Source organism: Manacus candei, unplaced genomic scaffold (genome assembly GCF_025592945.1).
Source record: "Manacus candei isolate 608988 ecotype Guabito, Panama unplaced genomic scaffold, ASM2559294v1 h1tg000143l, whole genome shotgun sequence".
Classification (NCBI taxonomy): Eukaryota; Metazoa; Chordata; class Aves; order Passeriformes; family Pipridae; genus Manacus; species Manacus candei.
This window is the reverse complement of record NW_026138191.1, coordinates 186385-204982: the sequence shown is the minus strand read 5'-3', so window position 1 is coordinate 204982 and position 18598 is coordinate 186385. Positions and strand designations below refer to the sequence as shown.

Here is an 18598-nt window from a genome sequence, read left to right as displayed (position 1 = left end):
GTGCAAGCTTACATTACAACATTATTAACAATCCACAGGATATTTTTTAACCTTAACAAGACCTTATACCCAAAACTCTGTTAACCCACCTATGGAGCGCCCCCAAAGACGATTAAAATCTGTAAAAGGAACTAGGCAAATCCAAGGCCCGACTGTTTACCAAAAACATAGCCTTTAGCAAACCAAGTATTAAAGGTGAAGCCTGCCCAGTGACAATACGTTCAACGGCCGCGGTATCCTAACCGTGCAAAGGTAGCGCAATCAATTGTCCCATAAATCGGCACTTGTATGAATGGCTTAACGAGGTCTTAGCTGTCTCCTACAGATAATCAGTGAAATTGATCTCCCTGTGCAAAAGCAGGAATATCCCCATAAGACAAGAAGACCCTGTGGAACTTTAAAATCTGCTACCACTCCCATTAACAATACTCACCCACAGGGCCCACTCCCCGGGATTTTGCTGGTATGCATTTTTTGGTTGGGGCGACCTTGGAGATAAACTCAACCTCCAAATACCAGACAATCCATCTTAACCAAGAACTACCCATCAACGTGCTAATAGCAACCAGACCCAATATAATTGAGTAATGAACCTAGCTACTCCAGGGATAACAGCGCAATCTCCTTCAAGAGCCCACATCGACAAGGAGGTTTACGACCTCGATGTTGGATCAGGACATCCTAGTGGTGCAACCGCTACCAAGGGTTCGTTTGTTCAACGATTAACAGTCCTACGTGATCTGAGTTCAGACCGGAGTAATCCAGGTCGGTTTCTATCTATGTTATAACTCCTTCTAGTACGAAAGGACCGAAGAAGTAAGGCCTATACCACAAGCACGCCTTCGCACCCAGTAATGAACCCAACTAAATTACTAAAAGCTTCACCACAACCCCCTCCTAGAAAAGGACCGCTAGCGTGGCAGAGCTTGGCAAATGCAGAAGGCTTAAGCCCTTTACCCAGAGGTTCAAATCCTCTCCCTAGCTCCGACACAAATCACATGACAATTCACTTAACCCTCACTTACCTTATTATATCAATATCCTATGCTCTCTCCATCCTCATCGCCGTAGCATTTCTTACCCTAGTTGAACGTAAGATTCTAAGTTACATGCAAGCCCGGAAAGGCCCTAATATTGTAGGACCATTTGGTCTCTTACAACCTATAGCAGATGGAGTGAAGCTATTCATCAAAGAACCTATTCGTCCATCGACTTCATCCCCCTATTTATTTATATCTACCCCTATATTAGCCCTTCTCCTAGCAATTACAATCTGAACACCACTTCCCCTACCCTTTCCTCTTACCGACCTAAACCTTGGCATACTCTTCCTTCTAGCGCTATCTAGCTTGGCAGTCTATTCAATTCTATGATCAGGATGAGCCTCCAACTCAAAATATGCCTTAATCGGTGCCCTCCGAGCAGTCGCACAGACTATCTCCTACGAAGTTACCCTGGCCATTATTCTCCTATCCGTAATTATCCTTAGTGGTAACTACACCCTCAATACCCTAGCTACAACTCAAGAACCTCTCTACCTCATTTTCTCCTCCTGACCCCTAGAAATAATATGATATATCTCCACTCTTGCCGAAACAAACCGTGCTCCATTTGACCTGACAGAAGGAGAATCTGAACTAGTCTCAGGGTTCAACGTAGAATATGCCGCAGGGCCATTCGCCTTATTTTTTCTCGCCGAATATGCTAACATTATACTAATAAATGCGCTCACAACCATTCTATTCCTAAACCCCAGCTCACTTAATCTCCCTCAGGAACTCATTCCCCCTACTCTAGCTACAAAAACCCTCCTCCTTTCCGCAGGATTTTTATGAATCCGTGCCTCTTACCCTCGATTCCGATATGATCAACTCATACATTTGCTCTGAAAAAACTTCTTACCCCTAACATTAGCCTTATGCCTATGGCATACCAGCCTTCCTATCTCCTATGCAGGCCTACCTCCCTACCTAAGACACTCAAGGAAATGTGCCTGAATCCAAAAGGGTTACTATGATAAAGTAAATATAGAGGTATACCAGCCCTCTCATTTCCCAATTTTAGAAAAGTAGGAATCGAACCTACGCTAAAGGAATCAAAATCCTCTATACTCCCTCTATATTATTTTCTGGTAAGGTCAGCTAATTAAGCTATCGGGCCCATACCCCGAAAATGATGGTTTAACTCCTTCCCTTACTAATGAATCCCCAAGCTAAACTAATCTCCACAATAAGCCTGCTCTTAGGAACCTCAATCACAATTTCAAGTAACCACTGAATAATAGCATGAGTCGGCTTAGAAATTAACACTTTAGCTATTCTTCCATTAATCTCTAAAAGCCACCATCCACGAGCCATTGAAGCCTCTACTAAATATTTTCTAACCCAGGCAGCCGCATCTACGCTACTTCTATTCTCCAGCATGACCAATGCATGATTCTCTGGCCAATGAGACATCACCCAACTAACCCACCCCATATCATGCATGCTATTAACTATTGCAATCTCAATTAAACTAGGCTTAGTCCCATTTCATTTCTGATTTCCAGAAGTTCTTCAAGGCTCAACTATAACAACATGCCTCCTACTAGCCACAGTCAAAAAATTTCCACCAACCGCACTATTCTACCTAACATCCCCCTCACTCAACCCAACTCTCCTATCTTCAATAGCTATTGCTTCCGCTGCCCTAGGTGGCTGAATAGGACTTAACCAAACCCAAACTCGCAAAATTTTAGCTTTCTCATCTATCGCACACCTAGGATGAATAACCATTATTCTCAACTACAACCCCAATCTGACTTTAATTACTTTCTATCTGTATACTGTAACACCTTCTGTCATCTTCCTCATCCTTAACACAACCAATACCCTAAAACTATCCACTGTTATATCCACATGAACCAAAACCCCATCACTCACCACAATCCTCATGCTCACCCTCCTCTCCCTCGCAGGTCTTCCTCCCTTAACAGGATTCCTACCCAAGGGGTTAATTATTCAAGAGCTCACAAAACAAGAACTAACAGTAGTAGCCACAGCTATTACCCTACTCTCTTTACTTGGACTTTTCTTCTACCTACGACTGGCCTACTGTGCAACCATCACACTACCCCCAAACTTCACCAACTACATAAAACAGTGACAAACTAACAAACCAACTAACACCATAACCACAACCTTTACCTCCTTATCAATCATGCTCCTACCACTATCTCCCATAGTACTCGCAATCCCCTAGAAACTTAGGTTATTTAAACCGAAGGCCTTCAAAGCCTTAAACAAGGGCTAATCCCTCTTAGTTTCTGTTAAGGTACACAGGACACTAACCTGCATCTCCTGAATGCAACTCAGATGCTTTAATTAAGCTAGAACCTCCCCCTAGACAGATGGGCTTTGATCCCATAAAATTTTAGTTAACAGCTAAATGCCCTAACCAACAGGCTTCTGCCTACTAGATCCCGGCGCATGTTTAATGCACATCAATGAGCTTGCAACTCAACATGAATTTCACTACAGAATCGATAAGAAGAGGAATTAAACCTCTGTAAAAAGGACTACAGCCTAACGCTTCTACACTCAGCCATCTTACCTATGACTTTCATCAACCGTTGACTATTTTCCACTAACCACAAAGATATCGGCACACTTTACCTTATTTTTGGTGCATGAGCTGGTATAATCGGCACAGCCCTTAGTCTCCTCATTCGAGCAGAACTAGGACAGCCAGGCACCCTTTTAGGCGATGACCAAATTTACAATGTAATCGTCACCGCACATGCCTTCGTTATGATTTTCTTTATAGTAATGCCTATTATAATCGGAGGATTTGGCAACTGATTAGTACCTCTAATAATTGGTGCCCCCGACATAGCATTTCCACGAATAAATAACATGAGCTTCTGATTACTTCCCCCATCCTTCCTACTTCTCCTAGCATCTTCTACAGTAGAAACCGGGGCCGGAACAGGATGAACAGTATACCCACCCCTAACCGGAAATCTAGCCCACGCCGGTGCATCAGTAGACCTTGCTATCTTCTCCATTCACCTGGCAGGTGTCTCATCCATCCTTGGAGCAATCAACTTTATCACCACAGCAATCTATATAAAACCACCTGCTCTCTCACAATACCAGACCCCCCTATTCGTCTGATCTGTCCTAATTACTGCAGTTCTACTTCTCCTCTCCCTACCAGTCCTCGCTGCTGGCATTACAATGCTTCTAACAGATCGAAACCTAAACACCACATTCTTTGACCCCGCAGGAGGTGGAGACCCAATTTTATATCAACACTTATTCTGATTTTTTGGCCATCCAGAGGTCTACATCCTTATCCTGCCAGGATTCGGAATTATTTCCCATGTTGTAGCCTATTACGCCGGTAAAAAAGAGCCCTTTGGCTACATAGGCATAGTCTGAGCCATACTATCCATTGGCTTCCTAGGCTTTATCGTATGAGCTCACCACATATTTACAGTTGGAATGGACGTAGACACCCGAGCTTACTTCACATCCGCCACTATAATCATTGCAATCCCCACTGGCATCAAAGTCTTCATCTGATTAGCAACCCTACATGGTGGAACAATCAAATGAGACCCACCCATACTATGAGCCCTAGGCTTTATTTTCCTCTTCACCATTGGTGGACTAACAGGCATCGTCCTTGCTAACTCCTCCCTAGACATCGCCCTGCACGACACCTACTACGTAGTTGCACACTTCCACTATGTACTGTCTATGGGGGCAGTATTCGCCATTCTAGCTGGCTTCACACATTGATTCCCACTGTTCACTGGCTACACCCTTCACTCCACATGAGCTAAAGCCCACTTTGGAGTAATATTCTTTGGAGTCAACCTAACATTTTTCCCACAACATTTCCTAGGCCTAGCTGGTATACCACGACGATACTCAGACTACCCAGATGCTTATACCCTATGAAATACCCTATCCTCCATCGGCTCCCTCATCTCCATAGTAGCTGTAATTATACTAATGTTCATTATCTGAGAAACCTTCGCATCCAAACGGAAAGTAGTGCAACCAGAACTTACCTCTACAAACATCGAATGAATTCACGGCTGCCCTCCTCCCTATCATACCTTTGAAGAACCAGCCTTTGTCCAAGTACAAGAAAGGAAGGAATCGAACCCTCATAAGCTGGTTTCAAGCCAACCGCATCAAACCACTCATGCTTCTTTCTTATGGGTTGTTAGTAAAATCATTACATAGTCTTGTCAAGACTAAATCACAGGTGAAAACCCAGTACATCCCATTCCAACCCCATGACCAACCACTCTCAATTTGGTTTTCAAGACGCTTCATCCCCTATTATAGAAGAACTTATTGAATTTCACGACCACGCCCTAATAGTCACCCTAGCCATTTGTAGACTAGTCCTGTATTTACAAGCTCTTATACTTATAGAAAAACTGTCCTCTAATACCGTCGACGCACAAGAAGTAGAACTTGTCTGAACAATCCTACCCGCCATTGTCCTAATCATGCTAGCCCTCCCATCCCTTCAAATCCTCTACATGATAGACGAAATCGATGAGCCTGACCTCACCCTCAAAGCTATTGGCCACCAATGATACTGATCCTATGAATACACAGACTTTAAAGACTTATCTTTTGACTCTTACATACTACCAACTACAGATCTACCACTCGGCCATTTCCGCCTCCTAGAAGTTGATAACCGCATCGTCATTCCAATAGAATCCCCAATTCGAATTATTGTTACAGCTGATGACGTTCTCCACTCCTGAGCTGTTCCTAGCCTTGGTGTAAAAACCGATGCAATTCCAGGGCGACTGAACCAAACTTCCTTTATCACAACCCGCCCTGGAGTCTTCTACGGTCAGTGCTCAGAAATCTGTGGAGCCAACCACAGCTTCATACCTATTGTAGTAGAATCAGCCCCTCTAACACACTTCGAAAACTGATCTTCACTTCTAACATCCTAATCATTAAGAAACTATGAACCAGCACTAGCCTTTTAAGCTAGAGAAAGAGGATTACTCATCCTCCTTAATGACATGCCCCAACTAAACCCCGCACCTTGACTTTTTATTATACTTACTTCCTGACTCACTTTTTCTCTTATCCTGCAGCCCAAACTCCTACTATTTATCCCAACCAACCCACCCTCCAACAAAACACTAATCACTACAAAACCCCACTCCTGAAACTGACCATGAACCTAAGCTTCTTTGATCAATTCATAAGCCCAACCCTCCTCGGAATCCCTCTCATCCTCGTCTCACTGTTATTTCCAACCCTATTACTTCCTTCTCCTGGCAATCGATGAATTACAAATCGTCTCTCAACTCTTCAACTCTGATTTCTCCACTTAATCACAAAACAACTAATAACCCCATTAAACAAAAAAGGCCATAAATGAGCCCTAATCCTATCATCACTCATAATTATGCTTCTAACTATTAACCTATTAGGCCTCCTACCTTACACATTCACACCTACCACCCAACTATCAATAAACCTAGCCCTCGCCTTCCCTCTATGACTTGCCACTCTGCTAACAGGCCTACAAAACCAACCCTCAGCTTCTCTTGGACACCTTCTACCAGAAGGCATCCCAACACCTCTAATTCCTGCCCTCATCATAATTGAAACAACAAGCCTTCTCATTCGTCCTCTAGCCTTAGGAGTTCGCCTCACAGCCAACCTCACAGCTGGACACCTACTCATCCAACTCATTTCAACAGCCACTACCGTCCTCCTTCCCATTATACCTACCGTGTCTCTTCTAACTATAACCATTCTACTCCTCTTAACAATTCTAGAAGTGGCCGTAACAATAATCCAAGCATATGTCTTTGTACTTCTTCTAAGCCTTTACCTACAAGAAAACATTTAACCCTTAATGACACACCAAGCCCACTCATTTCACATAGTAGACCCAAGCCCTTGACCCATTTTTGGAGCAGCAGCCGCCCTCCTAACAACCTCTGGACTAGCCATATGATTTCACCACAGCTCTATCCAACTCTTACTCCTAGGCCTACTCTCTATAGTCCTAGTGATACTCCAATGATGACGTGACATCGTACGAGAAAGCACATTCCAAGGCCACCATACCCCTACAGTCCAAAAGGGCTTACGTTACGGAATAATTCTATTTATTACATCCGAAGCATTCTTCTTCCTAGGATTCTTCTGAGCATTCTTCCACTCCAGCCTAGTTCCTACTCCAGAACTCGGAGGACAATGACCCCCTATAGGAATCAAACCTCTAAACCCAATAGAAGTCCCCCTACTAAATACTGCTATCCTCCTAGCCTCAGGAGTCACTGTTACATGAGCACATCACAGCATCACAGAGGGTAATCGAAACCAAGCTACCCAAGCTCTACTTATAACCGTACTATTAGGACTCTACTTTACAGCACTTCAAGCAATAGAATATTATGAAGCCCCATTCTCAATTGCCGACGGAGTCTATGGGTCGACCTTTTTCGTTGCCACAGGATTCCATGGTCTCCACGTAATCATTGGATCCTCCTTCCTCTTGATTTGCCTCCTCCGCCTCGTAAAATTCCATTTCACATCCAACCACCACTTTGGCTTTGAAGCAGTGGCCTGATACTGACATTTTGTTGACATTATCTGACTGTTCCTCTACATAACAATCTATTGATGAGGATCTTGCCCTTCTAGTATATTAATTACAATTGACTTCCAATCTCTAAAATCTGGATCAAACCCAGAGAAAGGCAATTAACATCATCCTCTTTATATTCACAATTTCCCTATCACTGTGTATTATCCTAACTTCACTAAACCTTTGATTAGCCCAGATAAATCCAGATTCAGAAAAATTATCCCCATACGAGTGTGGCTTTGACCCACTGGGCTCCGCCCGCCTCCCATTTTCAATCCGATTCTTCCTTGTCGCAATCTTATTCCTCTTATTTGACCTAGAAATTGCCCTCCTACTGCCCCTCCCATGAGCTACTCAACTCCTCTCCCCTCTCACTACCCTAACATGAACCTCCGCAGTCATTCTCCTCCTCGCATTAGGGCTAATTTATGAATGAATTCAAGGGGGCTTAGAATGAGTAGAATAACTTCAGAAAGTTAGTCTAGCAAAGACAGTTGATTTCGGCTCAACAAACCACAGTCCTACCCCGTGACTTTCTCAATGACCTTTCTGCATTTAAGCTTCTACTCTGCCTTCACCCTAAGTAGTCTAGGACTAGCCTTTCACCGAATACACCTAATTTCTGCCCTGCTATGCTTAGAAAGCATAATACTATCAATATACATTGCCCTCTCCATATGACCTATTCAAACCCAAACAACATCCCCCACCTTAATGCCCATTCTTATGTTAGCATTCTCAGCCTGTGAAGCAGGCACCGGTCTAGCAGTCCTAGTAGCTTCCACCCGAACTCACGGATCGGATCATTTACACAATCTAAACCTTCTACAATGTTAAAAATTATTCTCCCCACAGTCATATTACTCCCCATAACCCTCCTATCTCCTCCAAAATTCCTATGACTCAATGTCACCTCGCACAGCCTCTTAATTGCAACCGCTAGCTTACAATGACTTCCTTCAACCTATTACCCTAGCAAAAACCTATCACCATGACTTGGAACTGATCAAATTTCATCCCCCTTATTAGTTCTATCTTGTTGACTTCTACCTCTTATAATCCTGGCAAGCCAAAATCACCTTCAACAAGAACCTCCCACACCAAAATATATTTTTACCATAACCATAATCCTCACCCAACCATTCATTATCTTGGCCTTCTCAGCCTTAGAACTGATATTATTTTATATCGCATTCGAAGCCACCCTAATCCCTACCCTAATTCTAATCACACGATGGGGTAGCCAACCAGAACGTTTAAGTGCTGGAATCTACCTCTTATTTTAGACACTAATTAGTTCTCTTCCCCTATTAGTAGTGATCCTCTATCTTCACACCCAAACAGGAACTATACACATCACTATAATAAAACTTTCACACTCATCTCTTACAAACTCCTGAACAGGCCTCATATCAAGTCTAGCCCTATTGCTCGCTTTCATAGTGAAAGCTCCCCTTTACGGACTACACCTATGACTCCCAAAAGCCCACATAGAGGCACCAATCGCAGGATCCATACTCCTAGCTGCGCTCCTCCTCAAATTTGGGGGATACGGCATTATACGTACCTCAATAATTACAAACTCCCTATTAGACTACCTCTACTACCCATTTTTAACCCTAGCCTTATGAGGGGCACTAATGACAAGCTCCATCTGCCTACGCCAAATCGACCTTAAGTCATTAATTGCCTACTCCTCAGTAAGCCACATAGGTCTAGTCATTGCCGCAACAATAATCCAAACCCACTGATCCTTTTCAGGGGCCATAATCCTAATGATTTCACATGGACTCACCTCTTCCATACTATTTTGCCTAGCTAATACAAACTAGGAACGCATACATAGTCATACTCTCCTTCTAACACGAGGCCTACAACCCCTTTTACCTCTAACAGGAATCTGATGGCTCCTAGCCAACCTAACAAACATAGCCCTTCCTCCTACCACTAACCTGATAGCTGAATTAACTATCATAATTGCACTCTTCAACTGATCCACCTTCACCATTATCCTAACCGGAGCCGCAACTCTACTAACTGCAGCCTATACCCTCTACATACTCCTTATAACCCAACGAGGTCCAACTCCAACCTATATTACAACCACCCAAAATTCAAATACACGAGAACATCTCCTTACAACACTTCATATCCTACCCTCCCTCCTTCTCATCCTAAAACCAGAGCTAATCTCAGGAATTCCCACATGCAAGCATAGTTTTAAACCAAACATTAGACTGTGATCCTAAAAATAGAAGTTAAACTCTTCTTGCCTGCCGAGGGGAGGTTTAACCAACAAGAACTGCTAACTCTTGCATCTGAGCCTAAGACCTCAGCCCCCTTACTTTTAAAGGATAATAGCAATCCACTGGTCTTAGGAGCCATTCATCTTGGTGCAAGTCCAAGTAAAAGTAATGGACTTCCCATTAATCCTCAACACCTCTATATTCTTGACCCTGGTTACCCTCTCTATACCCATCCTACTCCCCCTCCTATCCAAAAACTACCTAAACTCTCCAACAACCATCATACACCCTGTTAAAACTTCCTTCATAGTTAGTTTAATTCCCATAATCCTCTCCATCTACTTAAAGATGGAAAATACCACTTTCTATTGAGAATGAAAATTTATTGTGAACTTCAAAATCCCTTTTAACCTTAAAATAGACCAATACTCCTTAACGTTTTTTCCTATTGCACTATTCGTAACATGATCTATTCTTCAATTTACAACATGATATATAGCCTCAGAACCCCACACCATAAAATTCTCTCTTTACCTTCTAATCTTTCTCATTGCAATACTCATCCTAATCATCGCTAATAACATATTCCTCTTATTTATCGGCTGAGAGGGAGTCGGAATTATATCCTTCCTCCTGATTGGATGGTGACACGGTCGAGCAGAAGCCAACACCGCTGCACTTCAAGCCGTACTTTACAACCGTATTGGGGATATTGGACTAATCCTCTGCATAGCATGACTAGCATCCTCAATAAACACTTGAGAAATTCAACAGCAATCCTCCCCAACCCAAATATCCCTTCTCCCTCTCTTAGGGCTCATCCTAGCCGCCACAGGTAAATCTGCCCAATTTGGCCTGCATCCATGACTCCCAGCAGCTATAGAAGGGCCAACCCCTGTATCTGCCCTACTCCATTCCAGCACGATAGTAGTTGCCGGAATCTTTCTACTTATTCGCACTCACCACATATTATGTAACAACCAAATTGCCCTAACTATGTGCCTTTGTATAGGTGCCCTATCCACCCTATTTGCTGCTACATGCGCTCTTACCCAAAACGACATCAAAAAAATTATTGCCTTTTCCACATCCAGCCAACTAGGACTAATAATAGTCACTATTGGCCTAAATCTACCTCAACTAGCCTTTCTACACATCTCTACGCATGCATTCTTTAAAGCCATACTCTTCCTTTGCTCTGGGTCTATCATTCACAGCCTTAACGGTGAACAAGACATTCGAAAAATAGGAGGATTACAGAAACTACTCCCTACAACTCCCTCATGCCTGAAAATCGGAAATTTAGCTCTCATAGGAACACCATTTTTAGCAGGGTTTTACTCAAAAGATCTCATTATCCAAAGTCTTAACACCTCCTATCTAAACACCTGAGCACTCCTCCTAACCCTCGTAGCTACAGCTTTTACTGCAACTTACAGCCTACCTATAGCCCTACTAGTACAAACTGACTACACCCGGATTCCCTCCATTACTCCCATCAATGAAAACAACCCAGCAGTCACAAACCCAATTACTCGTCTCGCTCTCGGAAGTATTATAGCTGGTCTATTAATTACCTCTTATATCTCCCCTACAAAAACCCCTCCTATAACCATACCACTGGTCACAAAAACCACTGCTATCATTATTACAACATTAGGCATCATTCTGGCATTAGAACTATCAAAACTCACACATACCTTCTCTGTCCCCAAACAAAATATCACTATAAACTTCTCCAGCACTCTAGGATATTTTAACCCCCTTATACGCTGCCTCAGCTCTACTAAACTCCTAAACAACGGCCAGAACATTGCATCCCATTTAATCGACCTATCCTGATATAAAAAAATAGGCCCAGAAGGACTAGCGACCCTTCAACTCAAAGTATCTAAAATCTCAACTACTCTACACTCCGGACTAATCAAAACCTATCTAGGATCCTTCGCTCTATCTATCTTAATTATAATCTTATTTACACAGAACTAAGAATTAATGGCCCCTAACTTACGAAAACATCACCCCCTTCTAAAAATAATCAACAATTCTTTAATTGACCTCCCAACACCACCAAACATTTCCGCCTGATGAAACTTTGGATCTCTTCTTGGCATCTGCCTAACAATCCAAATCACCACTGACCTCCTACTAGCAATACATTATACAGCGGATATCACCCTGGCATTCACGTCCGTCGCCCATACATGTCGAAATGTTCAATTCGGCTGACTAATCCGAAACCTCCATGCAAACGGTGCCTCCTTCTTCTTCATATGCATTTACCTACACATTGGACGAGGATTCTACTATGGTTCCTACCTATATAAAGAAACCTGAAACACAGGAGTTATTCTCCTCTTAACTCTAATAGCAACTGCCTTCGTAGGATATGTCCTCCCATGAGGCCAAATATCATTCTGAGGCGCTACAGTAATTACTAACCTATTCTCAGCAATTCCTTACATTGGCCAAACACTTGTAGAATGAGCTTGAGGAGGATTCTCAGTTGACAACCCTACACTTACCCAGTTCTTTGCCCTCCACTTCCTCCTCCCATTCTTAATTGCAGGTCTCACCCTCATCCACTTAACTTTCTTACACAAAACAGGCTCAAACAACCCCCTAGGTATTTATTCAGACTGCGACAAAATCCCATTCCACCCCTATTTCTCAATAAAAGATATTCTAGGCCTTTTGTTCCTCCTCATTCCTCTAATAACACTTGCCATATTCTCACCCAACCTCTTAGGAGATCCAGAAAATTTTACACCTGCAAACCCATTAGTAACACCTTCCCACATTAAACCTGAGTAGTACTTCCTATTTGCATATGCCATCCTACGATCAATCCCCAACAAATTAGGAGGAGTCCTAGTCCTAGCCACCTCCGTCTTAATTCTATTTCTAGCCCCATCCCTCCACATATCAAAACAACGAACTATAACCTTCCGACCTCTCTCCCAACTTCTATTCTGAATCCTAGTAACAAATTTTTTAATCCTTACATGAATCGGTAGCCAACCAGTCGAACATCCATTTATTATCATTGGACAACTCGCCTCAACTACCTACTTCACAATCATTCTCATCTTATTCCCCATTACTAGTCTCCTAGAAAATAAGATACTCAACCTCTAACCACTCTAATAGTTTATAAAAAACGTTGGTCTTGTAAACCAAAGACTGAAGGCCGCCCCTTCTTAGAGTTTTCCAAAAAATATCCAAGCACCCCCCAACTTTCCAATCAACACGTACATCAAGGGGAGGGCCCCCCTCTCCCCCCATACCCTACGGTATGTATTACTTTGCATAGCATCCTCCACCACATTAGACATAACATGCATGTAGGAAAATCTGACATACTATTATTGCAAAAACCATCCAAATTTCCATACTATCTCCCATACAATCCAAAACTTGTCATTCACAGATCTAGGCACATTCCCACACAAGGACATAACATGTCATGTTCTAGGAATAATCCCGCCAAACGAACTAAAACCTAAGGCTGCTAATTTTCGCATAAAATCCTTCTCAATACGAGGAACGTCACAGAACCTAAACTCCATGGTCCATGGACCACTCACCACTTAACCTTGCTCTATGTACCAAACAAGAAGTGCTGGGTTATTTATTAGTCGTACTCCTCACGAGAAACCAGCAACCTGGCGTTAGTAATGTTTATCATGTCCAGCTTCAGGTGTATTCTTTCCCTTTCCACCAATAACCCACTCTCATAACTTGCTCTTTGTCGCCTCTGGTTCCTCGGTCAGGGTCATAACTTGCTTAATTTTCGTAAACTTGCGCTCCGTTACTAATGGTTGGGGATGTTCGGTCAACCTGGACCTCGTGATCGCGGCATTTTCTCTCTTCTAAACTTTTGGAGTTTTTTTTTGGGGTAGATCTCAATAAGCCCTTCAGAGTGCTCCACCAGGGGGCCCCCATTAATGGTTGACATGGACCCCTTATGGTTGGCGAGCGGTTTTCTCACTTTCGCGTGAAAATTAATGATATGGTTTCAAGTGTTATTCGGTCTCATACTGTTGCACTGATGCACTGTCACGTGCTGTTGGCTTGGTTTTTCCATTACGTCTCTCATCAAGTTGCAATTTAATTAATGTACGCCAGACATATTTTTTGTCATCAATTTCACAAAAAATGACAAAAATTTTGTCATTTTTTGCAATGATCTAGGGACTTTCCCTCTATTCATCATTAATTTTTGTTTTTAAATTTTTTAACAAAAATTTCAAATTTTACAAACTTTCCATTCCCCTAATTTTCCAATTCAGACATTTTCATCATCAATTTGTTAAATTTTTTTAACACACTTTAATCTACCCCATCATTTCCTTTCATCATTCATTTGTTCATTTGTTTGTTTACACTTTAATCTACCCCATCATTTCCTTTCATCATTTATTTGTTCATTTGTTTGTTTACACTTTAATCTACCCCATCATTTCCTTTCATCATTCATTTGTTCGTTTGTTTGTTTACACTTTAATCTACCCCATCATTTCCTTTCATCATTCATTTCTTCAGTTGTTTGTTTACACTTTAATCTACCCCATCATTTCCTTTCATCATTCATTTCTTCAGTTGTTTGTTTACACTTTAATCTACCCCATCATTTCCTTTCACCCTCTTACCTCCCCAATTAATCGCCCCCACTACTCTAACTAATATTCCACCCACATACACCTTTAACAGTTGGTTGGTCCCAAACTTTTTTCCAACCCTTCAGAAAAAAAGGAATCAAACCTTTATCACCAACTCCCAAAGCTGGCATTTTCATTAAACTATTCTCTGAACCACACCTCCTTAAACCGCCCGAATTGCCCCATGAGACAACCCTCATACAAGTTCTAGCACAACAAACAACGTCAGCAACAGACCCCAGCCCGCAATTAAAAATTGTCCCACCCCCCAAGAATAAAACATAGCCGCTCCCTCAAAATCCAGCCGAATAGATAAAACACCCCCACTATCCACCGTGTTTATCCCCAACCACTCTAACTCAGATAGCCCTATAATAAACACCCCACCCCCCAACACTAAAACTAACCCAGCACCATACCCAACAACCTGCCAGTCCCCTCAGGTCTCAGGAAATGGATCTGCTGCCAATGAAACCGAATACACAAAAACCACTAACATCCCACCTAAATATACCAGAAATAACACTAGTGATACAAAAGACACCCCCAAACTCATTAACCATCCACACCCTACAATAGATGCCAACACTAACCCCACTACTGCATAGTATGGAGAAGGATTGGAAGCAACTGCTAGTCCTCCCAAAATAAAACTAACACTTAAAAATAGTATAAAGTACGTCATAACAATTCCTGCTTGGCCTCTATCCAAGACCTTTGGCCTGAAAAACCATCGTTGTAATTTCAACTACAAGAACATAAACCTTAACAAACCCGCCCACAACACTACAATCCTGCCCCTTTCTACTCTTCTAACTTCTCAACAACACATTTTTGTTATCCACTAGAACTACTTCTCCAACCACTAAACAAATCCTAAATCAATAGCAACTATTACTACAACTAAAACAAGCCCCAATAATAATCACTATGCCTATAACAGCCTTAGTCCTTGTAGCTTACAATAAAGCATAACACTGAAGATGTTAAGACGGCTATTACACATACCCAAGGACAAAAAAGACTTAGTCCTAACCTTACAGTTAGTTCTTGCCAAATATATACATGCAAGTATCCGCATCCCAGTGAAAATGCCCTCAGCACCTTAAAAAGACAGCAGGAGCAGGCATCAGGCACACCACTCCAATTGTAACCCAAAACGCCTTGCCTAGCCACACCCCCACGGGTTTTCAGTAGTAATTAATATTAAGCAATAAGTGTAAACTTGACTTAGTTAAAGCAACTTACCAGGGTTGGTAAATCTTGTGCCAGCCACCGCGGTCACACAAGAAACCCAAATTAACTTTATACGGCGTAAAGAGTGGTTTTTCATTATCACTTCAACTAAGACTGAAATGTAACCAAGCTGTTATAAGCACAAGATGCATCCAATACACCCATAGAAATGATCTTAGCTTCATGATCAACAAAACTCCACGAAAGCCAGGACACAAACTGGGATTAGATACCCCACTATGCCTGGCCCTAAATCCCGATGCTTTCACCACTTAAGCATCCGCCTGAGAACTACGAGCACAAACGCTTAAAACTCTAAGGACTTGGCGGTGCTCCAAACCCACCTAGAGGAACGTGTTCTATAACCGAGAACCCACGATACACCCAACCATCCCTTGCCAAATCAGCCTATATACCGCCGTCGTCAGCCCACCCCTAAACTGAGGGTTTAACAGTGGGCACAACAGCAACATCCCACTAATAAGACAGGTCAAGGTATAGCTCATCAGATGGTAGAAATGGGCTACATTTTCTAACATAGAATACCTCACGACAAGGAGTGTGAAATCACTCCTAAAAGGTGGATTTAGCAGTAAAGCAGGATAATAATGCCTCCTTTAAGCTGGCTCTGAAGCACGTACATACCGCCCGTCACCCTCCTCACAAGTTAGGATTAATTTTATTTATAATAAACCCCTAAGCTAGAGATGAGGCAAGTCGTAACAAGGGAAGTGTACCGGAAGGTGCACTTAGTCTACCAAGACGTAGCTATAACTAAAGCATTCAGCTTACACCTGAAAGATATCTGTTCCATATCAGATCGCCTTGAAGCCTAACTCTAGCTCTTCTACCAGATTACATAGAAACTAAGTTAATACTACCCATTAAATCAAAACATTCTCTCACTCAACCTAGTCTAGGCGATAGAAAGGTAAACTCAAGACGCAATAGAGATCATGTACCGTAAGGGAAGAATGAAATAGTAATGACAAACCAAGCAATAAATAGCAAAGACCAACCCTTGTACCTTTTGCATCATGATTTAGCGAGAACTACCCAAGCAAAACGCCAATTTAAGCTTGCTTCCCCGAAACCCAAGCGAGCTACTTACGAGCAGCTATCTACTGAGTAAACCCGTCTCTGCTGCAAAAGAGTGGGAAGACTCGTTAGTAGTGGCGAAAAGCCAATCGAGCTGGGTGATAGCTGGTTGCCTATGAAATGAATCTTAGTTCCCTCTTAATTCACCTCCCAGGACTACACTCAACCCACATGAAGCGAATTAAGGGCTATTTAAAGGAGGTACAGCTCCTTTAAAAAAGAATACACTCTCCCCTAGCGGATAAATTTAATTACAGCTTAATTGTGGGCCTTCAAGCAGCCACCATTAAAGAATGCCTCAAAGCTCCTCACCTAAAAAAATCTAAACTTCCTCATGACTCTCTCTTCCCCAATAGGTCAACTTATATTAAATAAGAGAATTTATGCTAAAATAAGTAACTAGGGATCCCCTCTATGGCGCAAGCTTACATTACAACATTATTAACAATCCACAGGATATTTTTTAACCTTAACAAGACCTTATACCCAAAACTCTGTTAACCCACCTATGGAGCGCCCCCAAAGACGATTAAAATCTGTAAAAGGAACTAGGCAAATCCAAGGCCCGACTGTTTACCAAAAACATAGCCTTTAGCAAACCAAGTATTAAAGGTGAAGCCTGCCCAGTGACAATTCGTTCAACGGTCGCAGTATCCTAACCGTGCAAAGGTAGCGCAATCAATTGTCCCATAAATCGGCACTTGTATGAATGGCTTAACGAGGTCTTAGCTGTCTCCTACAGATAATCAGTGAAATTGATCTTCCCGTGCAAAAGCAGGAATAACCCCATAAGACAAGAAGACCCTGTGGAACTTTGAAATCTGCTACCACTCCCATAAACAATACTCACCCACAGGGCCTACTCCCCCGGGATTTTGCTAGTGTGCATTTTTTGGTTGGGGCGACCTTGGAGACAAACTTAACCTCCAAATATCAGACAATCCATCTTAACCAAGAACTACCCATCAACGTGCTAATAGTAACCAGACCCAATATAATTGATTAATGAACCTAGCTACCCCAGGGATAACAGCGCAATCTCCTTCAAGAGCCCACATCGACAAGGAGGTTTACGACCTCGATGTTGGATCAGGACATCCTAGTGGTGCAACCGCTACCAAGGGTTCGTTTGTTCAACGATTAACCGTCCTACGTGATCTTAGTTCAGACCGGAGTAATCCAGGTCGGTTTCTATCTATGTTATAACTCCTTCTAATATGAAAGGATCGAAGAAGTAAGGCCTATGCCACAAGCACGCCTTCGCACCCAGTAATAAACCCAACTAAATTACTAAGAGCTCCACCATAACCCCCTCCTAGAAAAGGACCGCTAGCGTGGCAGAGCTTGGCAAATGCAGAAGGCTTAAGCCCTTTAACCAGAGGTTCAAATCCTCTCCCTAGTTCCAACGCAAACCACATGACAATTCACTTAACCCTCACTTACTTTATTATATCAATATCCTATGCTCTCTCCATCCTCATCGCCGTAGCATTTCTTACCCTAGTTGAACGTAAGATTCTAAGTTATATGCAAACCCGAAAAGGGTCTAATATTGTAGGACCATTTGGTCTCTTACAACCTATAGCAGATGGAGTAAAGCTATTCATTAAAGAACCAATTCGTCCATCAACTTCATCTCCTTACTTATTTATATCTACTCCTATCTTAGCCCTTCTCCTAGCAATTACAATCTGAACACCACTTCCCCTACCCTTTCCCCTTACT

The 18598-nt window shown here is 42.4% G+C and overlaps 1 long non-coding RNA gene and 1 pseudogene across 1 annotated transcript; one reads left to right on the top strand and one right to left on the bottom strand.

Annotated features, from left to right (window-relative positions):
* Positions 1 to 487: 487 nt before the first annotated feature.
* LOC127462906 (uncharacterized) lies at positions 488 to 18031 on the bottom strand. The gene is made up of 2 exons (XR_007900595.1): positions 17885 to 18031; positions 488 to 593 (listed from the first exon to the last, which is right to left on the bottom strand). It is a non-coding gene; the product is annotated as an uncharacterized LOC127462906 (long non-coding RNA).
* On the top strand, positions 11821 to 12890 carry LOC127462897 (cytochrome b-like; annotated as a pseudogene).
* Positions 18032 to 18598: the final 567 nt, after the last annotated feature.